The sequence below is a fragment of the Salmo trutta genome, chromosome 18 (genome assembly GCF_901001165.1).
Source record: "Salmo trutta chromosome 18, fSalTru1.1, whole genome shotgun sequence".
Taxonomy (NCBI): domain Eukaryota; kingdom Metazoa; phylum Chordata; class Actinopteri; order Salmoniformes; family Salmonidae; genus Salmo; species Salmo trutta.
Window position 1 is genome coordinate 31,258,668 of NC_042974.1, and position 27,758 is coordinate 31,286,425.

The window sequence follows — 27,758 nt, forward strand, 5'->3', positions numbered from 1 at the left end:
GTTCTCTTAAATACGCTCTTGTGAGAACGAGAGAGTGAAGAACGGATAAAACAATACATTTGAGAAGCACTCGCACTCCCCCTACTGTATTACCTCATGCTGCACCTCCCCGTTCACTGAACCTTCTTTTAGCCAGGACAATTGCAATAATAGAGGAAACAAGATATACATTTTACTTCATAACTATCAGCTAGCTATATGTGAATCGTAATCATCTAGCTAACCAGATAGTTTAACAGACAAAATGACTTAAGACTAATGTTATGCGAGGTAGATGTCAATTGTTTGTGGGTAACTAGCTAGCGAACAATTCTTTGTGGCTTTATCAAATCAAATCACATTTTATTGGTCACATACACATGGTTAGCAGATGTTAATGCGAGTGTAGGGGAATGCTTGTGCTTCTAGTTCCGACCATGCAGTAATATTTAACAAGTAATCTAACAAATTCACAACGACTACCTTATACACACAAATGTAAAGGGATGAATAACAATATGTACAAATAAATATATGGATGAGCGATGGCCGTGCGTCATAGGCAAGATGCAGTAGATGGTATAGGATACAGTATATAGTATATACATATGCGATGAGTAATGTAGGATATGTAGACATTATTCAAATGCCGTTATTTAAAGTGACTAGTGATACCTTTACCAAATCCATTTATTAAATGTGTTAAAGTGGCAAGAGATGAGTCTGTATGTTGGCAGCAGCCACTATGTTAGTGATGGCTGTTTAACAGTCTGATGGCCTTGAGATAGAAGCCATTTTTCAGTCTCTTGGTCCCAGCTTTGATGCACCTGTACTGACCTAGCCTTCTGGATGGTAGCGGGGTGAACAGGCAGTGGCTCTGGTGGTTGTTGTCCTTGATGATCTTTTTGGCCTTTCTGTGACATCGGGTGCTGTAGGTGTCCTGGAGGGCAGGAAGTTTTCCCCGGTGATGCGTTGTGCAGATCGCACAATCCTCTGGAGAGCCTTGTGGTTGTGGGCAGAGCGGTTGCCGTACCAGGTGGTGATACAGCCCGACAGGATGCTCTTGATTGTGCATCTGTAAAAGTTTGTGAGTGTTTTTGGTGACAAGCCAAATTTCTTCAGCCTCCTGAGGTTGAAGAGGTGCTGTTGCGCCTTCGTCACTACTCTGTCTGTGTGGGAGGACCATTTCAGTTTGTCCATGATGTGTATGCAGAGGAACTTAAAACTTTCCACCTTCTCCACTACTGTCCCGTCGATGTGGATGGGGGGATGCTCCCTCTGCTTTATCCTGAAGTCCATGATCATCTCCTTTGTTGACGTTGAGTAAGAGGTTATTTTCCTGACGCCATACTCGGAGGGCCCTCACCTCTCCCCTGTAGGCTGTCTCGTAGTTGTTGGTAATCAAGCCTACCACTGTGGTGTCATCTGCAAACTTGAGGATTGAGTTGGAGGCGTGCATGGCCATGCAGTCATGGGTGAACAGGGAGTACAGGAGAGGGCTGAGAACGCACCCTTGTGGGGCCCCAGTGTTGAAGATCAGCGGGGTGGAGAAGTTGTTTCCTACCCTCACCACCTGGGAGCGGCCCGTCACAAAGTCCAGGACCCAGTTGCACAGGGCGGGGTCGAGACCCAGGGTCTCGAGCTTAATGACGAGTTTGGAGGGTTCTATGGTGTTAAATGCTGAGCTGTAGTCAATGAACAGCATTCTTTCATAGGTATTCCTCTTGTCCAGATGGGATAGGGCAGTGTGCAGTGTGATGGTGATTGCATTGTCAGTGGACCTATTGTGCCGGAAAGCAAATTGGAGTGGGTCTAGGGTTTTAGGTAAGGTGGAGGTGATATGATCCTTGACTAGTCTCTCAAAGCACTTCATGATGACAGAAGTGAGTGCTACGGGGCGATAGTCATTTAGTTCAGTTACCTTAGCTTTTTTGGAAACAGGAACAATGGTGGCCATCTTGAAGCATGTGGGCACAGCAGACTGGGATAGGGATTGATTGAAAATGTCCGTAAACACACCAGCCAGCTGATCTGCGCATGCTCTGAGGATGCGGCTAGGGATGCCGTCTGGGCCGGCAGCCTTGCGAGGGTTAACATGTTCAAATGTTTTACTCACGTTGGCCACAGTGAAGGAGAGCCCACAGGCTTTGGTAGCTAGCCATGTCAGTGGCACTGTATTGTCCTCAAAGCGGGCAAAGAAGTTGTTTAATTTGTCTGGGAGCAAGACATCGATGTCTGCGACGGGACTGGTTTTCTTTTTGTAATCCGTGATTGACTGTAGACCCTGCCACATATGTCTCGTGTTTGAGCCGTTGAATTGCGACTCTACTTTGTCTCTATACTGACACTTTGCTATTTTTATTGCCTTGCGGAGGGAATAGCTACATTGTTTTTCAATTCAGTCATTCGGTTTCCAGTCGCCTTGCCATGACTAAAAGCGGTGATTCGCGCTTTCAGTTTTGCATGAATGCTGCCATCAATCCACGGTTTCTGGTTTGGGAAGGTTTTAATAGTCACTGTGGGTACAACATCACCGATGCACTTGCTAATAAACTCGCTCACAGAGTCAGCGTATACATCAATGTTATTGTCTGAGGCTACCCGGAACATATCCCAGTCCACGTGATCGAAGCAATCTTGAAGCGTGGAATCCGATTGGTCAGACCAGCGTTGGATAGACCTGAGCACGGGTGTTTCCTGTTTTAGTTTCTGTCTATAGGCTGGGAGCAACTAAATGGAGTCATGGTCAAATTTGCTGATGGGAGGGAGGGGGAGGGCGTATGCATCACGGAAGTTAGAGTAGCAATGGTCGAGAATGCTACCATCCCGTGTCGCACATTCGATATGATGATACAATTTAGGAAGCCTTGTTCTCAGATTAGCTTTGTTAAAATCCCCAGCTACAATAAATGCAGCCTCAGGATGTATGGTTTCCAGTTTACATAGAGTCCAGTGAAGTTCTTTCAGGGCCATCGCGGTATCTGCTTGGGGGGATGGGGGATACACACAGCTGTGATTATATTCGAAGAGATTTCTCTTGGTAGATAATGCGGTCGGCATTTCATTGTAAGGAATTCTAGGTCAGGTGAACAAAAGGACTTAAGTTCCTGTATGTTGTTATGATCAAACCATGAGTCGTTAATCATAATCATATGGCTAGCTAACAGTAGTAGATAGCCAGTTAGCCTTATTGACTTGTGTTCAACATATTTCTGTGCATACTTTCCGTTGAAGCTGGCATCGATGCATGCTTCAAAATATGTACAAACAGAGTATGCACTAGAGAAGTGCCCTCCGTGCTCCGTTTCGCATACTTTGATTTGGACTCATACTCCGACCCTCCCGTACTTCAATTTGTGTGCTCGGAGCACAGTAGTATGCATTTTGATGTGTGTCTCTAGATGTGTGGGTGTGTATGCTTTTTGCGTTTTTTTTTACATTGTCTATTATGCTGAACAAAAATATAAATACAGTTCAGGAAATCAGACAATTTATATCAATTCATTACATAACTTACTTTCACATAACTGGGAATACAGATATGCATATGTTGGTCACAGATACCTTTATAAAAAAGTAGGAGCGTGGATCAGAAAATCATGCAGTATCTGATGTGACCACTATTTGCCTCATGCAGCACGACACATCTCAGAGTGTTCAGGCTGTTGATTGTGGCCTGTGGACTGTCTTCCAAGTCCTCTTCAATGGGTGTGCGAAGTTGCTGGATATTGGCAAGGAACTGGAACACACTGTCATACACGTTGATCCAGAGCACCCCAAACATGCTCAATGGGTAACATGTCTGGTGAGTTTGCAGGCCATGGAAGAATTGGGTCATTTTCAGCATCCAGTAATTTTGTACAGATCCTTGCGATATGGGGCTGTGCATTATCATGCTGAATGAGGTGACAGCGGCGGAAGAATGGCACGACAGTGGACCTCAGGATGTCGTCACGGTATTGCCATCGATAAAATGCAATTGTGTTCATTGTCCGTAGCGTAGGCCTGCCCATACCATAACCCCACCGCCACCATGGTTTCTTTCTGCAGTTCGGTTACGAAGCTGAACTGCAGTCAGTTCAAAACTCTGGTGAGGACACCAAGCACACAGATGATCTTCCCTGAGATGGTTTCTGAAAGTTTTGGCAGATATTATTCAGTTGTGCAAACCACAGTTTCTTCAGCTGTCTGGGTGGCTGGTCTCAGACAATCCCGCAGGTGACGAAGCCGGATGTGGACATCCTGGGCTGGCGTGGTACACATGGTCTGCGGTTGTGAGGCCAGTTGGACGTACTGCCAAATTCTCTAAAACAACGTTGGAAGAGGCTTATGGTAGAGAAATTAAATTATCTGTCAACAGCTCTGGTGGACATTCCTGCAGTCAGCATGCCAATTGCACACTCCCTTAACATTTGAGATATCTTTGGCATTGTGTTTCAAAACGGCACATTTTAGAGTGACCGTTTATTGTCCCCAGCACAAGGTGCACCTGTGTAATGATCATGCTGTTTAATCATCTTCTTGATATGCCACAACAGTCTGGTGGATGGATTATCTTGGCAAAGGAGAAATGCTCACTAACAGAGATGTAACCAAATTTGTGCAACATTTTTTGTGCGTATGGAACATTTCTGGGATCTTTTATTTCAGCTCATGAAACAGTTTGGTTTATATTTTTGGTCAGTATACTTTGTGTGTGTTTTAAAGCAAAACAGAGAGATAGAGATAGAAAGAGAGATGGAAAGAGGAAAGAGGGAGAGCGAGACAGAAAGAGACAGAAAGAACATGATAAAGGGATGGAGAGAGGGATGCAGAGGGAAAGAAGAGTGGGGGGGAGACAGCGATTAAGAGAAGGCTACAGAACAGACAGTACTCACTGCTTTCTGATTTATCTCCTCTCCCGCCATCATAAAGGTCATCATAAAGGTCAGGGTCTCTCCCCAGTGTTCTGAAAAACACAAACTCAACATTAGGGACACTGTTGTTTGATTAGGAATATTCAGAGGTGAGTGTGAACCTCTGTGAGGGAGTGTGTGACCTGGAATTAGTAGGTTTATTGTAAGCAATCTAATAACAGAAGAGTGCTTTTACTGAGACACCAATGTTACTATTGTAGGGTTGATAGCCCCCACAATAGTATGGTATTGGTTGAAGCTCAGTGTTAGATTAAAATCTCTCTACCATCATATCTAAGCCAATATGACACCAATCTCGGTGAAAATTCACAAATGAACTTGATTGGTGGTACACAACACACTCTTCACCTCTTGTCATGAGCCGTCCGGCCGTTACCGAGAATCACATATCGGATTGATTAACAGGGTCATTAGCAATTGAGTTTTCGCCTACCACAGTAGGTTGGCGGCACCTTAATTGGGGAGGACGGCGTCATGGAAATGGCTGGAGCTTAATGGTATCAATCACATGGTTTGATGCCATTCCATTTGCTCCTTTACAGCCATTATTATGAACCGTCCTTCCCTCAGCAGCCTAGCTGGCCCTTACCTAGCTCAAATTCTAGATGATGGATTAAAATAAGACTATAGCATCCAATGGATTTCAAAAATTTCGATTTGACCACGTTTTTAGGTGCAACAATAATTTATCGCTCTCACGTGCTCATTTCCCTCCATTATGGACCAATTATATGCTGCCGTTTTGTAGCATTTCTGACAAAGCTAACATCTTTTTAGCCGAATCTCAGAGTTCTGGCTGACCGGGTCAAGAATTTCAGTTGCAAAATGCTGCCAGTTACAAGAAGTGACTGATAACAAACCTAGGCAAAAAAAAAATACATTTATAAAACCTAGGCTACTATAGATCGCTATATGGTGGTATTCAAGCTGAGGTTAATCAATAATTGCAAACATATATTTTGATTAACTAGCTAACGTTAGCTTGCTTGTCCAAAGTTCAGCAGCTAGCCTCTCTAGCTAGCTAGCTAACACCAGTCAGCTAAATGCTAGCTTGCTAGCTAACGAACATGCAAAGAATGGTAGCTAGCTATATTTGTTTATGGAAGGTTTGTTACACAAATACTTTCAGCCATTAGCTAGCTAGCTAGAGCCAGACAACAACAGCTGACCTTGACACAGAAGCTAACTAACAATAGCTAGCTTCCGTCCAAATTCCAGTCCTAAATTTTTCCACAAAACATAGCTAGCTAGCAAGATACATCAGTTCAAAACCAACACCAAACTTTGGGCAAGTTGTCACGCTTCTACCTTACAATGCATGCAATGCAATGGGCTTTTGCAACACTAGCTATGGTAAGAGCTAGCCATATTTCACTGTCAGACAGGAAACAACTCAAACTGTAGCTGAGAAAACAAATGCACATGTAAAAAGCATGCAAATGCATGTTTGCTAGCATCAGAAAAACACAAGTTTCGAACACCTGTCTTCTTGACATTTTAATCCAAATACAGTATGTGTTGATCATCAGTGCCAAACTCACAACTCTGCTATTTGACCATCTTGATTGTATTTACAGCTCCAATCTGGATGCTGGACTAGCCCATGTGTTGGATATGTATTTGTCAACAACTCTGCCGTGCACATCCATTCCAGTGGCGCGGCGCTAGGGGTGGGGAGGGGGCTAATGCCAACCCAAACCCGGATTATATAAATGTATAGGATGCATAACTCTGCAATGCATTAGGCTAGAAACAAGCTGTAAAAGACACAACATTAGGCTAGAAACAAGCTGTAAAAGACAGTTTCAAGTTACTTGTGTTCCCACAAATCTGAAACCAATAAGCAAAAGGATGTATTTTCCAGACGTTGGAAATAAATATTTTACGGATGTTGAAATCAGGTAAATGTTCGATTCTGAATAAATGTTAAATACATTCTGTACTTTTTTTTACTGTAATGTACTGCACTCTACTGTGCTCTACTGCCATGGTTCTCAAACCTCTCCTCAAGGTCCCCCGTACATTTGGCAATTTGTCTGTAGCTCTGAACTAGCTACTCAAGAGCTTGGGGATTAGTTGACAAGTTGAATCAGGTGTGCTAGCTCTGGAATAGATAAATTACATGGAACGGCCTGGGGTCCCCATGGAGAGGTTTGAGAACCGCTGCTCTACTGTACTGTACTGTCCTGTGCTGTCCAAACTTGTGAAACATAGATGTCTAATATTGGTTCAGATTTGTTCCAGTCTGGACCGGACCGAATCTAAACCAAACAAAGACGTCTATGTTTCGAAAATGCTCTCCTAACCTGCTACGGAAAGTAACTTGTATTGAAGTGGCGTGTTTTTAGGGAATCACGTCCCGTGGACGTTGAAATCAAGGCTGGTCCGGACTGCACTAAAATAAATACAAAAAAATACATTGGCGTAGGTCCCCTTAGTCAGAAGTAGCCATCAACAAGGGGGATCTGGGGGGACTCTCTTTCCAAATGCTCACTCAACTTATTTAGTACTTTGAGAGTCAAAGGAGCTGGTATGTGCTTAATGAAAAGCAGCTGTTGATATTCACCCCCCCTCCCCTCTTTAAAGGGAGAAGCCATATGTTTTGTGATGGAACTTTGCAATGGAACTTAAGCTTACGAGTGTTTTAACGATGCATCGTATCTATAACAGCCGTAGAACTCACATGCGTTTCCCAAAACACCACGTAGGGAGAACTTTTAATAAGTGTGTCGTTAGAGCATGTGTCGATACTAATAGGATTGAAAGAAAGACAGCGCTGCTCTCGGATCAGCATTCTCCATTCAAATATTACCTTAACATTAGATACTGAGGATGGATCAGTTCCTAGAAAGAAATTATCACCGATGGCTGCAAATTTGAGGCGGCTTATTTGAATGCTTAAGCTATGGCAGGGTTTCCCAAACTCGGTCTTCGGGACCGAGCACTACACTGGGTCAAACTCTGTCTTTTTGCCCTAGCACTACACTGGACAATAAATTAAGTGAGACAAAACAATTTTTTTTACATAATTTGAATTGCAAAATTACATTTTTGAAAGATACCTTTTGCATGTGGAAATGTATAATTTTGTGTAATCACCTTCCGGTGTAAAAACCATGGAAATCAAAAACCTATGTTTTAAGTGAGAAGTAGGCATTGGTCTGAAGCTGAAAAAGAAAGGAAATTCACTAGTACCACAATGCCTACTCCACCCATGCTCTACCAAGGTATTCTACCACACAGGTTTGAACTACTCCAGTAGCTATGTTGGTCTATTGTACTTCAAACAATGTGTATGCAGGTCGATTAGGATTATAACCTTCTCAAACAGCCCTTCAGAGGAATAATGGACTTTACAGTATCCTGCTATTAAAATATATATATATATAATATCGGCACAGCAATTGATAAAACAGGACTATTTTTGCAAAACAAGTGTTTCTGAGCTTATGTCAATATTACACAGGTAAGCTAACAGCTACAGAAATCAGGAATGAAGATAGACTCTATAGACCTCTACATTTGAGTGACTGTGTCCAACACACCACCAACTGTTATGTTGGGCACTTACTGACCAAAAAAAAGATGCTATGAAATATATATTTGTGACTCACCACCTGGATTCGGTCTTATGTAGCAAAATTTGAAATTGTGTTTTTTACATTAGATAAAGTAGAGACTCAGAGCTACGAAATGGTATATCATACGCTGCATTTGAGGAACAATGGGAAAGTAATTCTGCTTTGAAAGTTGATCAACTTGTAAACTCACTTTTGAGAAAATAGCCTTTGAATGTTTTGCTATCTAGTGAAGAGCTCTTCTTTGTCTTCACCTGTTCAGTATCGTTCACACCCTCACCCTAAGCTTTAGCCCCACCCATCTGCTGGCAACAATTTCATTATGCTTTTTTGCTGACGTTTACTGACACCGTCCATATTCAACGAGTGTTGTACATACCTCACATAACATTAGCTAACGAGCCAGTCAGCCAATCGTTAGCTAGTTAAACAATGAACAGTGCCAACAATGCAACAGTGCTGGGAGCTAACCAACCATGTTCAATGTTAGCTAGCTAACATTAGGCTCTTACTAGAACAGCACATGGCTCTGGGAAACAAATAATAATGTCAACTAGGGAGCCAGCTAGCTAACAGTACACTTTAGCTTAAGACAAATAGCTAGCTAGGTAAACAATGTACCTAGTTAGGTAAATAAAGTGTAAGTTCACACACATCACATAACGTTAGCTAAAGAGCCAGCCAGCTAACAACAATGAACAGTGCCAACAATCCCACAGGTAGGCTGGACAATAGAACAAGTAAAAATTCAACCAAGGCTGAAAAACAGCATTAGAACGGACAAAATTGAAAAAAAACGACTTGTGTAGAAAGTAAACATCCGCACCTCGATGGTGTCAACTGCACTTATGTGTTATGAGAAAGTAGGGAACAAATAAAAACGTCTGACTATTTCTGGTCTAGTGATCGATGACAAACAAGCTCGCTGCCCAGACTAATTACAAAGAGGAGATTCTCCTGAGTAAAATGGTGCCCGACATGAAAAAATCTAAATATACACATTGTGAGATATTGGTGAAATAGACTGGCATGTCTCGCCATAGGAAAACAATGGGGGGAGCTCAGCATTCCAGGGGCAAAAAGTATTTTGGGGATAGCATTTGATGACAACCGAGCTCGCTGCCCAGACTTACATAATTAGAAGGAGGAGATTCTCATGATTAAAATGGCGTCCGACTTGAAAAAATCTAAACATACACATTGCATTGTTAAAAATGTCATGTGTCCAGCCTACCACAGTGCTGGGAGCTAACCAACCATTTTCAATGTTAGCTAACTAGAACAGCAAACAGCTCTGGGAAACGAATGATAAAATCAGCTAAGGGGTCAGCCAGCTAACATTAGCTTGCTAACAGTACACTTTAGCTTGAAATGAAACCACTTTCTGTCAAAATTAGAAAACATGTAATATCTTAAAATGTAGCTAGCTAACGCTAGACTATCTTACCTGTATACATCATCGTGCCTGGACGCATCTCCCTGTCAGGAATCCATGCCACGGTTGCCCTTAGTTTTAAGATGTAATCCGGAGACAGGTGTTTCCTCCATCTCTTTAGCTATCATACTCTAATTCCACTGATTTCAAAACTTGATCCTCCAGAAAGTGGAGAGCCACACTTATGCAGCTCCACCTCACAATAAATTTTTTTAAAAGCAGCGTTCGACAGGATTACCAACACAGACTGACGAGCTTCTATGGCAGACCAATCCGAACTCCTCGGCTCGTAATTTAACAATTTATTCGTAATTACAGATGGCATACAAGTTTGTTATTAAGGCACATGAAAGTTCACATGTTCAAGAAGGCATTTCTGCCAAAAAGCACATTTTGATAAAAAAAAATATTTTTTAAGTTCAAACGGCTCTTCTGTGAAGTCGTGACTTGCGACATATGCCTGGTTCCCTGAATCGGGTCACATTTTCCTCAATGACGTGTTGCTAAAATAAAGGTTTAAGAAAACAAGCAGGCACCACATTACTACAAGACAAAATAGCTTGCTCAATCAAGCATGATGGTCTTGTAAATATAAAAGCTTGCTTTCATATCATTTTAAAAAACTTGAAAAGGTAGTGGAATGGGATTAGTGTGGTGTGTGAAGAATATAATACTTTTACTTGTATGCGGTAAATTCACATTATTGTCCCTTACAAAAAAAAATGTAGTCAGATTGCAGTATAACTTCAGTATTCTATAGTATAACTGTAGTTAGAGTGCAGTATAACTGCAGTATGCAGCAAATAGAGCAAACCACAATAACAGTTTGTTTACTGCAGTACTTTTGCAGTGTATCTGCAGTTACAGTGCAGTATAACTGCAGTTCAAATCCAGTTCACAGCAGTTATTCTGCAATTACTGCGTCCAAAATACCACAGTCGACTGCAGTCAATGCACTTTTACTGCAGTTTCAAAACGGCAATCTTTTTTCGTAAGGGGTGGGAGCGCCTTCTCTAAGACTATGAATTGGGCTGTTTGAGAAGGTTTGAATCCTAAGAAACCTGCATACACATTGTTTGAAGTACAATAGACCAACATAGCTACTGTAGTAAGTCAAAGCTGTGTGCTGGAAAAACTTGGTAGAGCATGGGTGGAGTAGGCTTTGTGGTGCTTATGTGAATTTAATTTCTTTTTCGGCTTCAATGCCTACTTCTCACTTAAAATGTAGTTTTTTGTTTTTACACCGAATGAAAATATAAACTCAACATGTAAAGTGTTGGTCCCATGTCTCATGAACTGAAATACAAAATCCCAGAAATTTTCAAAACACACAAAAGCTTTTTTCTCTCAAATGTTGGATAATTTCTGCCTGTACTAAAGCCCTTTTGTGGGTAAAAACTCATTCTGATTGGCTGGGCCTGGATCCCCAGTGGGTGGGCCTAGCTGCCAAGTGGGTGGGCCTATGCCCTGGCTGCACCCCTGCCCAGTCATGTGAAATCCATAGATTAGGGCCAAATGTATTTATTTCAATTGACTGATTTCCTTATATGAACTGTAACTCAGTACATTTTTTTAAATCATTTTTTAATAATGGATTTAATGGGGCTCCGTGGGATGTTCAAAGTTTCTGATATTTTTTTATTACCCAACCCTGATCTGTACTTCTCCACAACTTTGTCCCTGGCCTGTTTGGAGAGCTCCTTGGTCTTCATGGTGCCACTTGCTTGGTGGTGTTGCAGATTCTGGGGCCTTTCAGACAGGTGTATATATACTGAGATCATGTGACAGATCGTGTGACACTTAGATTGCACACAGGTGGACTTTATTTGACTAATTATGTGACTTCTGAAGGTAATTGGTGGCACCAGATCTTATTTAGGGGCTCCATAGAAAAGGGCGTGAATACATATGCACCTACCACTTTTCCGTTTTATATTTTTATAATTTTTTGAAACAAGTTAGTATTTTTTTCCATTTCACTTCACCAATTTAAACTATTTTGTGTATGTCCATTACATTAATTCCAAATAAAAATCCATTTAACTTACATTTTGTAATACAACAAAATAGGAAAAACGCCAAGGTTAATGAATACTTTTGCAAGGCACAGTAGTTGATTACATGCTAATAGCTTGCTAATATGGCACAAGATTAACTAATATTAGCCAGCACAAACAGTTAGAGCTAGGCTACAGCTAATAACGTCATATCGCTAGCAGACTTAAGAACATCAATTACAACACAAATATCCTTTCAGTACACGTTCTAAAGAACTAGAAAGATATCTGAAACAAGACAATTTTTAAAGACAGTAAATGCCTTGTTCTCTTTCCAACTAGGTGCTAAATTTGATGTTGTTTCTTGGGTGCTTGAACAACCTTAACAAAATGTTATTTTCCTTTTCCTCTCTTTTGCCCGTTTCCCATTTACCCTTGGCGTGTAAACCAGAGAAGGCAAAAAAACACCTGCTTTCAAAATAAAAGTCACACTAAACTGTCAAATATACAGGGAGGATAGAAAGCTCATACAAGAAAAATGAAAGTCCAAATATAGAGCAGACAGTGTGATCTAACAATCGTTTTAGGGGTTCATTTACAAGACTTCCTTTCTCTGTGCAACTGGCTTAGTGACGTACACACACACTGTCTCTCGATCGTACACATGCACATTCTTACACAAGCATGTGCGCACACAGCCCCCATCGCCTTCACTCTCTTACTATATCTCTCTCCCATGTGTCTGTCAGATGTTTTGTTGCTGTCGTGTCTCTCCTAAAGATGGGTGGCTGAGTGTGTGTGTGCTCATGTGTGCACATGTACAGTACCAGTCAAAAGTTTGGACACACCTAGTCATTCAAGGGTTTTGCTTTATTTTTACTATTTTCTATATTGTAGAATAATAGTGAAGACATCCAAACTATGAAATAACACATATGGAATCATGTAGTAACCAAAAAAGTGTTAAACAAATCAAAATGTATTTTATATTTGAGATTCTTCAAAGTAGCCACCCTTTGCCTTGATGATAACTTGACAGCTTTGCACGCTCTTGGCATTCTCTCAACCCGCTTCATTAGGAATGCTTTTCCAACAGTCTTGAAGGAGTTCCCACATATTGCTGAGCACTTGTTGGCTGCTTTTCCTTCACTCCGTGGTCCAACTCATCCCAAACCATCTCAATTGGGTTGAGGTCGGGTGATTGTGGAGGCCAGGTTATCTGATGCAGTACTCCATCACTCTCATCCTTGGTCAAATAGCCCTTACACAGCCTGGAGGTGTGTTGGGTCATTGTCCTGTTGAAAAACAAATGATAGTCCCTCTAAGCGCAAATCAGATGGGATGGTGTATCGCTGCAGAATGCTTAGGTAGCCCTGCTGGTTAAGTGTGCCTTGAATTCTAAATAAATCACAGACGGTGTCACCAGCAAAGCACCATCACACCTCCTCCTCTATGCTTTATGGTGGGAACCACACATGCTGTTCACCTACTCTGCGTCTCACAAAGACACAGAGGTTGGAACCAAAAAATCTAAAATTTGGACTCATCAGACCAAAGGACAGATTTCCACCACTCAAATGTCCATTGTTCGTGTTTCTTTTCCCAAGCAAGACTCTTCTTATTATTGGTGTCCTTTAGTAGTGGTTTCTTTGCAGCAATTAGACCATGAAGTCCTGATTCACAGTCTTCTCTGAACAGTTGATGTTGAGATGTGTCTGTTACTTGAACTCTGTGAAGCATTTACTTGGGCTGCAAACTGAGGTGCAGTTAACTCTAATGACCTTATCCTCTGCAGCAGAGGTAACTCTCCTTTCCTGTGGTGGTCATCATGAGAGCCAGTCTCATCATAGCGCTTGATGGTTTTTGCGACTGCACTTGAAGAAACTTTCAAAGTTCTTGAAATTTTCCGTATTCACTGACCTTCATGTCATAAAGTAATGATGGACTGTCGTTTCTCTTTGCTTATTTGAACTGTTCTTGCCATAATATGGACTTGGTCTTTTACCAAATAGGGCTTGTCACAACACAACTGATTGGCTCAAAAACATTAAGAAGGAAACACATTTCCACAAATTAACTTTTAATAAGGCACACCTGTTAATTGAAATGCATTCCAGCTGACTACTTCATGAAGCTGGTTGAGAGAATGCCAAGAGTGTGCAAAGCTGTCAAGAAGGCAAAGGGTGGCTATTTGAAGAATCTCAAATATAAAATATATTTTTATTTGTTTATCACTTTTTTGGTTACTACATGATTCCATATGTGTTATTTCATAGTTTTGATGTCTTCACTATTATTCTACAGTGTAGAAAATAGTAATATAAAGAAAAACCCTTTAATGAGTAGGTGTGTCCAAACTTTTGGCTGGTCTGTAAATGTACACACTATGTACTGTATGTGAGTGCTGAGCCAATGCCGAAGCAAAGAGTGCTATCCTCACTGTGACTGACTAACCTCAAGAGGCCTCCTTTTAAATATTCATAGCACATCTGCTTAGGACAGCACTTCTTACAGCCACACAGAACAGTACTTAACCGGCCATAGGCTTAATTACCATGGTCTGCTGAATGGTGTGTGTGTGTGTGTGTGTGTGTGTGGGGAAGTCCTTTTGCTTTGGTCATCATGTATTATCAGGTCAGGAAAGCGTTAATTTGGGAACTGATTTATCTTGGTGCGCAAATGTGTGTGCCTGAGTGCATGTGTGTGTGTTTGTTTGATTGCACCACCTAAGCTGACGATGAAACAGTAGGGGGAGACTGTAAAGTGGTTCAGTTTAACTGTTCCTAATTTAGAAACAAGAAAATGAGGAAACAAAATAGAGTAGAGAAGAGAGAAGGGAGAGGAGAGAAGAGTAGAGTGGAGGAAATATGCACCTGTACCCAGGTCCTGTTAATCAATTCCTCATCCTGTCTATGTAAAAAAAATCCTGGTGGTTTGTGTGTGTGTTTGAACTTATCCCCATTATCCTGTGGCATCTCCTGTCTGTATAAAGTGCTGTCAGGGATGTGGAACTGCTCTTAGATGAAAGACTTGACTGGCGCTCCAGGTACACACACATACATCAATGTCTGCAGTCTCCAAGAATAGGACTCCGTAGGTAACTGAGATTTGTGAGGAAATAAAGTCATTTCCACTCACTGTTTGCTTCCACCACAAATAATCTTTAATGGAGGTTCTGTTGATGCACACAATGTTTTAACCAACATGGTGTACTCCCTACCCCTCCCTCTCCCCTCACGGTTGTGTGTGTGTGTGCTTGTGTGTGTGTGTTTGTGTGTGTGTGTGTGTTTGTGTGTGTGTGTTGGTGTTCATTCTACAGTATCACTCCTTTCTGATATCCAATTTTCCCCCTCACTTTCACTCTATACCCTATATATACACACCCTGACTCACTTTAACCTGCCATTCTTGGGTGACTCTTCTCTCCATCTCTACCTCCTCTGCATCTTCCCACTCTCCATCTGTCCCTTTCGCTCTTCTCCTCTCTGTTTCCCCTCTGCCACTTTATCTCCCCCTCTTTCTATCTCTCTTTCTCTCACTCCTCCCTTATTTAAGGGTCATGTACATGTAGGTCTTTTCTAATGATGCTCTACATATTTCATTTCACTCTTTGTAAGCCTCTCTTTAATATTTCAGACAGCCAATGATTGATACCTGGGCCAAAAATAGTAACCGTGTCTCCACATGTCAGTAGAGGCCTTTCATCTGGCTACCAGTCCTGAATTTTATTGTGTGTGTGTGTGTGTGTGTGTGTGTGTGTGTGTGTGTGTGTGTGTGTGTGTGTGTGTGCGTGTGCGTGTGCGTGTGCGTGTGAACTTTGAGTCTGAAACTGATGGCAATTGGACACGCATTGATTCTGTCTCATACAACATACTTTTAGAATACTGACTTCAAGACCCATCTCAAGCCCTTTCTTGCTCTTCTTTATCTTGCTCTCTTCCAATATATCTGTTTTACAATCCTCAACTACCTCACTGTTTCTTTCCCTCACCCCTTTTCTCACACTTGGCTGTCTTACTCTTCCCTCATTGTCATTCTCCTTCGTCTTGCACTTGCTTTCTCATTCTCCTCTATTGCACATTCCCTCCATCTCCTACTCTCGTCTCCTAAACTCTCTCAAACTTTTACAGTGGAAACTGAGTGTGGACTGGAGAGTGTTAAAGTTCTCAAAGCCTTGTAAAGATCTTTACTAGTCTTTTACAGGCCTCTAACTCACTGCCTACTGTCTCCCAAAGTTTTGGGTAAGGTACCCACCGTGGCTTTGAATGCTGGATTGTATTAATGGAATTATGGGCAGTGTAGTGCATTAGGCTGCACTGTAAGCATGAAGTGACATTATCTACTGACTGATAAGGGATTGACCTCTTTAGCCAATGCTGTAACTCAATGGTGTATGAAGTTGTGGGGAACTTTTACCTGGAATGTTTCCAGCATAGATGCTGATCAAATAAACTGTACTTAGCTCAACCACATGTTCTGTATGATAACAGCCAGAAGAGGACTGGCCACCCCTCATAGCCTGGTTCCTCTCTAGGTTTCTTCCTAGGTTCTGGCCTTTCTAGGGAGTTTTTCCTAGCCACCGTGCTTCTACACCTGCATTGCTTGCTGTTTGGGGTTTTAGGCTGGGTTTCTGTACATCACTTTGTGACATCAGCTGATGTAAGAAGGGCTTTATAAATACATTTGATTGATTGATTGATTGATTGATAACGTTTTCTCAATGAAATACCTAACTAAATTGGTAAGTACCATGAGTTTTGCAATGGCTTTACGAATGGCCTTTAATTCTGTGTTATTGAATATAATTTAGGACAGGGGTCCACCATTTACATTCAACCATGGACCGATTTTTCTCCTTGAGTGGACGGTCAGGGGCCGTAACATAGTTATAAACAATTTGTAAGCTACAAATTGACCGCAAGAGTCCAAAACAGATATAGTATTTGAGAAAAACAGAATAATTTCAAACCTTGATTACACTGGGAAACGATCACATATGCCTCTCTATTTATGCGTGGGAAACCTTCGGAACAGATTTCCTAATTTAAAATCAATTTGAGATAATTTCCTGGTGATTTTACAGTCTTTTATGCCCAACAACGGAAGTTATTAAAAAATATATATATTTTTGCTCCGAAAACTTATGAGGACAAATAAAATCACCAGTGGGCCGAATTTGGATGGTAGGTTCATCAGTTTAGATGGTTTGGTGTCTGTGTTAGTCAATGTTTGTTTGTTTGTTTGCATCCCTGTACTTTATGCAAATGGGAGCCACAGTGGAAAGAGCAGTCTAGTCATGTGACCCGCATGTAATGTACCGCTTGTCTTTGATAACTGCAAAGTAAACATGCACCCAGGAGGACCAGACATGCAGGGATGTATCCTAGGTTGAAAGAGGCAGGAGGAATTTGGAGATGGTAATATAGAGTAGAGCTTAAGTGGCTGTTTAATCGGGACTTATCTCATAATGCACTGCCTACTGCCTACTGCCTACTGCGTACTGCCTACTGTGTAGTGTGTAGTGTGTAGTGTGTGTGTGTGTGTGAGTGTGAGTGTGAGTGTGTGTGTGTGTGGTTTCCCGCTCGAACTCAACAGGCATGCTCACTTGTATACACACACACACACACACACACACACACACACACACACACACACACGCACACACGCACACACACACACGCACGCACGCACGCACACACACACACACACACACACACACACACACACACACACACACACACACACACACACACACGCTCTCTCTCACAGACAGGATCAGGCTCTATGAATGGTTTGGGTTTAGTTGGAGTTGGGCAGCCTAATCCTCCTCTTAGCCTCCAGGACACAGCCTGTCACATAAAATTACCTTGAGGGCCACAGGGCCCTGAGAAACAGTGACTCAGGGACCGAGGGAGTGAGAGAGGGAAAGAGGAGGATGGAGAGAGGGAAGGAAAGAGGGACAGAGAGATGGACATTTTGGGCTTCCTCTGTCCGTTGTGCAGTTGTTCTTTCATTGATTTAACGTGTAATAAATTTTATTCACTCCTATCCCACCTCCTTCGATCAATCAGCCCCCTCACTCCTCCATTCCTCATTCATTTGCTCAATCTTTCATTGTTTTATTGTTCATTCACTCAGTTGTTTATTTATTTATACCCTGTCATTGTGTGTGTGTATGTGTGTGTGTGTGTGTACGTGTGTATACTTGTACGTGCAAGTGTGTGGGTGTGTGTGTATGATGGTCGTTGGCTGTTCCACTGGCTCCCCTCCTGCACTAAACCTCTGCAAGGCCAGTGGGTTTATGTGGGAGTTAAACTAGGTTATATCAGACATGGCTAAGCTATATAAGAGGCCATTTATGATCTTTGACTCAGCTCTCGTTTCATATGCCTCCTCAAGTGCTGAAATGATAGGGATTTGATATCCATTTAGGTAATCATTCTCTTGGTAACTGTATGTATTTTGAGGAGTCCCCGCCCCTCTCACTCGTTGCCATGGATGTGTTGTGTTACGGTGTGTGTATGTGTATGTGGACTGTGGTACAGTTATGAGAGGAAGGGAATTAACGTTGTGTTTAACCGTGTATGTGTTGCCGCGGAACAGGCAGACTGCCAGCACCTCAACTACACACACACATTTGCATATGCAGACCCCTATTTAAACTGTGATTGCCACGGAAGATCTCAGGTTCTGAAAGGGATCCCAAAGAAGTGTGTAACATTGTATTTTATGATTTGATTTTCTTACTTCATCACGTGTTGAAAGTCTAATGAAATGTGATAAAAAAATGGAGAAAAGGTTGTTTTCTTATTTAGTATGAAAGTTCAGAGTGTATTTAAGAAGCATAGGAATACACATGAACACAGGTTATTTAAAGGAAGCTATATCCAACTAAAATCACATTTTACAACACATGCGATGAAGAAAGAAAATCATAAAATACAGTTTTACAAGTACACAGCATGTGAAGATGATGGGAACAGTTTAATAACTCAGAAATTGTGTTCTGTGTCCTGATTGACCATACTTGACTGAAGAAAAACCACAAGGCTAGCTAATCCACTGGTGGTAAATTATTTACTGCAGATTTGAATATTGCAGGTTCAGTCCCATATATTCTTCAAACATGTTTTTTTTTATGCATTAATTGAGGCTCAGATATACTCTACTAAAAGATGTATGAATCAGAAATGCAGAATTCAGTCAAACTGTAAAAAAAATGTAACATTGAGTAAAAATTGTTCATTTAAAAAAAAAAAACACACCCGATATAATTCGTACTTTGAAACGCTTGATACAGTCCCTCCCGGCTAATTTTTATGATCTGAAGCGCAAAAGTGATCTTAGATCAGTACTTATAGTCTTGGATACCTTGTAAATATGGACGCAGAAGTATGCAGCATATAAAGAGGATGGGTGAAGTCAGAGATGGGTAGTATTTCTGTTACATATATTAGAAATATTTTAATTACTTCTGAGTATTTTGTCATTTGAATTATGCTGGGCTGAACTACACTCCAATGTATTTTATATTTTCAAAATACTGTAATTTGTATTTTCAATATAAAAAATACTTTTCTATACCATTTTTTATAGCGGTTCACATTTTGTATGTCAAGGTTGTGGGTAACTGGTGAAAGGAGTCAGGCGCAGGAGAGCTGAGATGCGTGGACAAGGTATTTAATACAAGATAACACCAGTATAAACACAATACTACGGTGCGGGAAAAATACCGGTACCACGAAATAAACGGGCGTAATAACAAAACCCGGCAACAAAATACCAGCCGTCAGTAACAGCCGGAACAATAGAACAAAAACGCACACAAACATGGGGGAAACCAGAGGGTTAAATAATGAACATGAAATGGGGGAATTGAAACCAGGTGTGATGAAAACAAAGACAAAACAAATGGAAAATGAAAAGTGGATCGGCGATGGCTAGAAGGCCGGTGACGTCGACCGCCGAGCGCCGCTCGAACAAGGAGAGGGACCGACTCCGGCGGAAGTCGTGACATTGTAGCCCCCCTTTCACCCTGCATTGGTATCACAAGTCTGATAGGACTATGGTGGGATAAAACCGTCTGCTAAATTAGCTAAATATAAATGTAAATGTAAATATGTATAATTGTAAAGAATGCCAAGTATTATTCTACTTAGCTATGCCCTAAAACAATACACAGTGTGCTTTGCAGTTCATTTTGGTGTATTAATTTTCACATATATATTTATATTTTGGTAATTTAGCAGACACGCTTAACCAGAGTGACTTGCTCAACTAAGGTAGTTAAACAACATCATATCACAGTCATAACATGTAAAACGTTTTTTTTTTTGTAACCGTTACTGAGAACGTTGTTGTAGTTCGGGCCAGCTACTTGCAAATTTATTTTTGTATTTTAAAATACAAAATACAAGTATCCCAATTATTTTGTAGTTTATTTTGATACATGAATCTTTATGGTGTTTTGTATCTGTATTCTGTTATTGTATTTTGTAACATTAGTGATGTGAAGGTGAATAACCCAGTTAACAGTATATCTATGGGTTAGTGACGTTGGCTAAAAAGGAAGCATGGAATTCCTGATTGACCATGCTGCCATGGATATATACTGAAAAACAATCTAAGAGCGCTTCCCTGGTGGCGCAGAGGATAAAATACCTGATTTGACAACCTGATATTGCAGGTTCAAACCGCACATGTGCAGATAGTCAACATAAGAAGGGTACAAAACATGGTTGAGTTTGTATGATTAAATGTTCTATGAATTAAGTAAAAAATGCGTGTCTTTATATCATGTAAATTGGTATTACATCTGCAGATGAACATCATTGGGGTTCATTCCAGTTTGCCTGCTGAGAATGTTGTGGTAATATATATCAAACTTAAATGTAACATTTTCTAAATATTCTCGAAATGTTCTGCGGACCTTCAAGATAAGGTAAAATGTATATTGGGTGAATATCAATGGAATATTATGCTGAACCTAAAACAAATACGCAATGAATGTCATAAAAAAGGACTTATTTAATTCTTATAACATTCAGGGAATGTCCTGTGCAATATAACTTAAACATTGGATGAATGTCATCACAACGGACATATTTTGTGTTCTGGGAACCTATCTTTTGTAATATACCCACACTGTGCCCATAACCTAATTAAATGTTCTTGGAACCTTTAAAGAACTCAGAAAGGCTGTTATGTCAACATTCTTGCAACAAACACCAAAGGAATGTTTTGTGCACCCTGATACAACCATTACCTGAATGTCAGCACAAATGGACAGTTTTTGTGTTTTGGGAACATATTCTTGTCATGTCCCCACAATGTTACCAAAACCTAATAAAACATTCTGGGAACCATTAAAAACAGACAAAATGGGTACTGGGAACGTTCTTGTAACATCAGGTAAATGTTTTTTTGCACAAAAAACCCCATCGTAGAATCTTCCACACAACTGGACACTTTTAGTGTTTTGGGAACATAGAGTATATTTTAGGATGACCCCACAATGTTCCAACCAGACTGCTCCCACAACCTAACGGAACATTCTGGGAATCTTGATTAAATGTGTTATAGGAACGTTCTTGCAACATCAGGCAAATGTTTTATACAAACATTCTACTCTAAACAAATATATAAACGCAACATGCAACAATTTCAAAGATTTTATTGAGTTACAGTTCATATAAGGAAATCAGTCAATTTAAATAAATAAATTAGGCCCTAATCTATGGATTTCACATGACTGGGAATACAGATATGCATCTGTTGGCACAGATACTATATCTTTAAAAAAAAGGTACGGGCGTGCTTCAGAAAACCAGTCAGTATCATGCAGCGCGACACACACACAACGCCATACAATCTGACCGTTACAGTTGAAACTGGGATTCATCCGTGAAGAGCACACTCCTCCAGCGTGCCAGTGGCCATCGAAGGTGAGCATTTGCCCACTGAAGTCGGTTACGACGCCAAACTGCAGTCAGGTCAAATTCTTTGGTTGTGCAAACCCACAGTTTCATCAGCTATCCGGGTGGCTGTTCTCAGACGACCCCGCAGGGGAAGAAGTCGGATGTTGTAGGTCCTGGACTGGCGTGGTTACACATAGTCTGCGGTTGTGAGGCCGGTGGGCGTACTGCCAAATTCTCTAAAAGAAGTTGGAGGAGGCTTATGGTAGAGAAATGAACATTAACTTCTCTGGCAACTGCTCTGGTGGACATTCCTGCAGTCAGCATGCCAATTGCACGCTCCCTCAAAACTCGATACATCTGTGGCATTGTGTTGTGTGACAAAACTGCACATTTTAGAGTGGCCTTTTATTGTCCCCAGCACAAGGTGCACTTGTGTAATGATCATGCTGTTTAATCAGCTTCTTGATATGCCACAACTGTCAGGTGGATGGATTATCTTGGCAAAGGAGAAATGCTCACTAACAGGGATTAAAACAAATGTGTGCACAGAATTTGAGAGAAATAAGCTTTTTGTGCATGTGGAAAATTTCAGGGATCTTTTTTTTTCAGCTCATGAAGCATGGGACCAACACTTTAGATGTTGCGTTCATATTTTTTTTACAGTGTATAATCATCACCACGAATGGACAGTTTTTGTGTTATGAAAAGATTTGCCACGACCTTACTTAATGTTCTGGGAACTTTCACAGATACAACTTTAGTTTGCTGGAAAAACATTACTGGTACATTGTGTTATTACAATACATTGCCTGGAAACCTAATGAGAACTTTTGGGGAAAGTTCTGTTGTGGTTGTTACATGTTTGGAGAACATTCCAAGGATATTTCATGAAAACAAATTCGGAAAAAAATTTAAATATTTTGCTATCAAAAACAAAATGGGATGTTTTCCTAATGTTTGATAAAACTCTAACTAGAACGTAATGGCAATCTTAGCAAATGTTCTTGGAATGTTCCTGGTTTGCTGGGTAGTCTCTCGTCTATTTGGTGATGACTGAAGGCTGTAAGCAGCTGGTGTGGACAGCTCCTCTGAGTCAGCCAGTTGAAAGTTGCACATACTGTAGCTGGCATAGCTACAGCTCAGAACAGGCTGTGGGGAAATACTTGGCTATAAATTCATGTCCATCAATTACCTTCTCCCTGGCTAATTATATTAGTGTCTGTCCATGTACAGTATGTACTTGGGTAATCTTCCCTTTAATCTTCCCTTTGGTAATATTTCCCTTTCGTCTGTGTTTGGAAACAGGGTGAAACATTATTTTCCTTAGTTCCAATTACATATTGATTCTATAGGGTAACTCGTAAATAATAGTTTGGACAAATTTTGGGCTAATATTCTTTATGCTTACGAAAGTGCCCATACTGATGTTTGCCACCTATAGGGGTGCAATGTTTACTTTTAGTCTTGACTCAATTCAGTCTGATCCAATGATGATGGCGATGATGATAATGATCGTAGTGATGATTTGCATTTAGTGAATCACTTCTCTCAAATTCCAAGCTCCTTCCTTATTATGGTGTTGTAAGTTGTTGTTGTTTGGTTGTTGCCAGGATGACATTGGCCCAACCCACAGGAAGACTACGATCGCCCTGTCAAGCATTGACAAATTGGCTGACCACACCACCCACTCTGGGCTCTCAGTTAACACATGACACATAAACATGCTTCATATACACTCTGACAGACAGAGAGAGAGAGAGGAAGAGAGAGGGGGGGCATAATACTGAAGAGGAAGAAAGGACAGGCGAAAAATAGAGAGCAAGAGGGTGGAGAGTGGTAAAGTAGGAAGAGGGAGTAGGGGAGAGAGAGAGAAGGAGCGAAATGTGCAAGAGATAGTTAAGTGAAAGTTATGAGAAAGGGGGTGGTCAGCAGAGAGAGTGAGCGAGATGAAGAGGAGTGAGGGGGAGAGAGAGAGAGAATTTAAATAATGCACTACATAACCATCGCCACCTACAGAAGACATTAAACCCCCATGGAGAGGTAAATGGGAAGTGACATAGGCGGCACAGATGCACACCGTATGCACACACACACACACACACACACACACACACACACACACACACACACACACACACACACACACACACACACACACACACACACACACACACACCACACACACACACACCACACACACACACAACCACACACACACACACACACACACATACATACATACATACATACACACACACACACACACACACACACACACACATACTGTACACACACTGACACAAACACAGCCTTAGATAGAGTGGTGAAAATAGCTACTAACGCACATTGACACATTACCCCATTTTTGGATAACTACACTTGAGTCATTATCTGCATCAGTAAGTGACTTACATTATGACACTGACTCTTTCAGATGTTGAAATCCAAGCATCCCTCCCAGTCATAACACCAATTTACCCCTGCTCTGATATCTCCTCACAGTGAGTGGAGGGGATTACTTCCATATGGCTGTCATTCCAGTACGTGGTGTTTGTCCAGTTTGGAACAGTACAGTAGTTGCTGGTGAGAAATGTCCTCAGTTCAGCCATACATAATGAAGCCCACACCCGCTACCCCCCTTCCCTCCCTCCCTCCCTCCCTCCCACACTCAGCCATTCCCTGACAGTCTCCCTGTATATCTCCCCCCGCGGCTAGTGTTAAAGTTAAATGGCCCAAATCTGCAGAAACAGACACAACAAACATCGGTGTAGGCGTTTATCCCTTGCCTAGCCCAAGGGTTATTTCGAGGTCAACGGAGGCCTGTAGATTTGAAATGAGACTCTAAAGACAGAAATAGAATGCAAAACCAAGATATGGCCTAGAAACGTGTTCATTAATGTGTGTTTGACAACAGATACTCATCAATTTGTCTCTCGCAGCATTTTAGTGCTGTCCATTAAAAACCCATAGGCCAGTCCTAGTCGTTTAGTACACTACCGTATTTCAGTGCTTAGATGAGCTTCTTCTTGGCTCACATTGTATTGTCTGTTAGCTAGATGAACTCATCAATTCACTGTATTATTTGACGTACAGTGCTGTGAAGATGCACTGGTTTCTTTTCAAGTATTAATCAAATTCAATAAAACTAAGGATGAAAAACTATATTTCCACAATTGTCAGCTTACAATATGTAGTTATATGATATATACAATACTTTCTGATTTTCTCTATTTTTGCGTATTTTTTATATAAAAAAGGGAACCTGAGTTTACAAAGTTATGCAACACTGTGTGAAAAGTAATTGCCTCCTTACACTCAATAACTGGTTGTGCCACCTTCAGCTGCAATGACTCCAACCAAACACTTCCTGTAGTTGTTGATCAGTCTCTCAGATCACTGTGGAGGAATTTTGGCCCGCTCTTGCACGCAGAACTGCTTTAACGCAGCGACATTTGTGGGTTTTCAAGCATGAACTACTCGTTTCAAGTCCTGCCACAACATCTTAATTGGGATTAGGTCTGGACTTTGACTAGGAAGCAGCAAATCATCCCCAAACCATCACACTACCACCTCCATGCTTGACCTTTGGGATGAGGTTCTTACTGTGGAATGCAGTGTTTGGTTTTCACCAGACATAATGGGACCCATCTCATCCAAAATGTTGACTCAAGTTTGCCAAAAATCACCTGGAAGCACCTAGATGATCATCAAGACTTATGGAAGAATGTTCTGTGGACAGATGAGTCAAAAGTATAATTTTTGGATGACATGGGTCCCATTATGCCTGGTGAAAACCAAACACTACATTCCACAGTAAGAACCTCATACCAACAGTCAAGCATGGTGGTGGTAGTGTGATGGTTTGGGGATGATTTGCTGCCTCAGGACCTGGACGACTTGCCTTAATAAAAGGAACCATGAATTCTGCTCTGTATCAGAGAATTCTACAGGAGAATGTCAGGCCATCCGTCTGTGAGCTGAAGCTGAAGCACAGCTGGGTCATGCAGCAAGACAATGATCCAAAACACACAATCCAGTCAACCTGAAAATGGTAAAAAGAAAAACAATAAAATAAAATAAAAATGGCCTAGTCAATGTCCAGACCAAATCCCAATTGAGATGTTGCGGCAGGACTTGAAACGAGCAGTTATTGAGTGTAAGGGGGCAATTACTTTTTCACACAAGGGAATTTGGTGTTGCATAACTTTGTTAATTAAATTAAAAAAAACAAGCCTACATTTTTTTGCTTATTTGTAAACTCAGGTTCCCTTTATCTCATATTAGGTTTTGGTTGAAGATCTGATAACATTCGGTCCAAACAATATGCAAAAATAGAGAAAATCAGAAAGTGGGTAAATATTTTTTCACAGCACTGTACAGATGTTGGATCTTAATTTGAGCCAGTTTGCTACAGCAGGAAAATAATCCTGCAGCAACAGGAAATGTGATTCATTGTGTGGATTATAATGAATAGGGCAAATTAAGTTTGACATTTTAAAGTGGAAATTACAAACTTTAGAAGCCTTTTTAAACCTTGAATACAATACAAGTTTGTCCAATACAGGTCATTTCTCAGCAACAAAAGAGTGATCAAATTAAGATGTACTACTTACCTTGGGATTTTGACTTGGGCTAGTGTTTGCTTATGTTAGCTAATGCTAGCGTTATCTCTGATTCTGATTAGATAAGGCTTGATCTAGTTTCAAATTGTATTAGTCATATGTATAGGATACGCATGGTATACATTGTCCAACGAAATGTTTACTTGCAAATTCCATTGAGACAATGCAACAACAATAAGAAATAGTAAAAAATAAGAATACAAACATAAAGTAAATGGCAGTAGAATGGAATACACAATTTATAGTACAATATTTACAAGTGTATTGGGGAAAGAGGGGATGGGGGCATGTGTAGAAATTGAGCAGTATAACAAAAGTCTGGTAGCAGCGATTGTGCTGTGTGATAAGGTGCAGAGAATCAGAGGAGGTGGTCAGTTCAGTTCAAGTGTTTAGTAGTCTGATGGCTTGTAGATGGAAACTGTCTCTGAGCCTGTTGGTATCAGACCTCCTGCTCCGATATCGTCTGCCGACGGCAAGGGAGAGAAAGAGCTCGGGGCTGGGGTGTGTGGGGTCCTTGAGGATGTTGATTGCCTTCCTCCCTGTTTCGAGTAGATGTCCTGGATGGGTGGAAGCACAGTCCCAGTGATGTACTGGGCCGTCTTCACCACCCGCTGGAGGGCCTTGTGGTCATGGATGGCGCAATTTCCATACCAGACCGTGTTTGCAACCGATCAGGACGCTCTCGATGGTGCAGCGGTAGTATTTGGAGAGGACCTGGGGCGGCATGCCATATTTCTTCAGCCGCCTTAGGTACAGTAGAGTGGCGGTGTTGTTGGTCCATGACAAGTCCTCGGTGATGTGGACGTAGAGGAACTTAAAATTCATGACACGCTCTACTACTGCTTTAAAAGTGTTTTAAAGCGTATGACTACAAGTATTTTGACATGACTGAAAACAGTTTTGCATTGCGGTTACTCCTGTTTTCGCACACTTTATACCCATGTACTTCATCATTTATGTGGTTGTGTAAGCATTCATTATAGACAACAAGAATCGTGTTTTCCTGCTGTGTAACTTATTACCTCTCAGTCAGACAGAGACTAGATGCAGGATGACCCTCACCCTACACTCTCACCTTTGACCCCAGCCAGTTACAAGCACCAGGGTAGGAGATGAGATGCCCTTGCTGTAACCTGGCTGCCTCAGGACCCCCTCTGTCTCAGGTTTCCACCCAGGGTGTTTCCACAGCCCCCTTACTGCCCCTCCAGGCTTGTTACGAGGGGGCATAACCCCACTGCCAAGACCCATATTGAGAGCGTCTGTGGGGGCATAACCTCACCGGCTGGCCCTCTTAAGGTGTGCCCAATTTTAGAG

The 27,758-nt window shown here is 41.3% G+C and overlaps 1 protein-coding gene across 15 annotated transcripts in view; it reads left to right on the forward strand.

Annotated features, from left to right (window-relative positions):
* Window positions 1-27,758, forward strand: part of LOC115153192 (potassium voltage-gated channel subfamily KQT member 5) — a 170,532-nt gene that overhangs the window by 64,594 nt on the left and 78,180 nt on the right. The gene's annotated exons all lie outside the window — the stretch shown is intronic.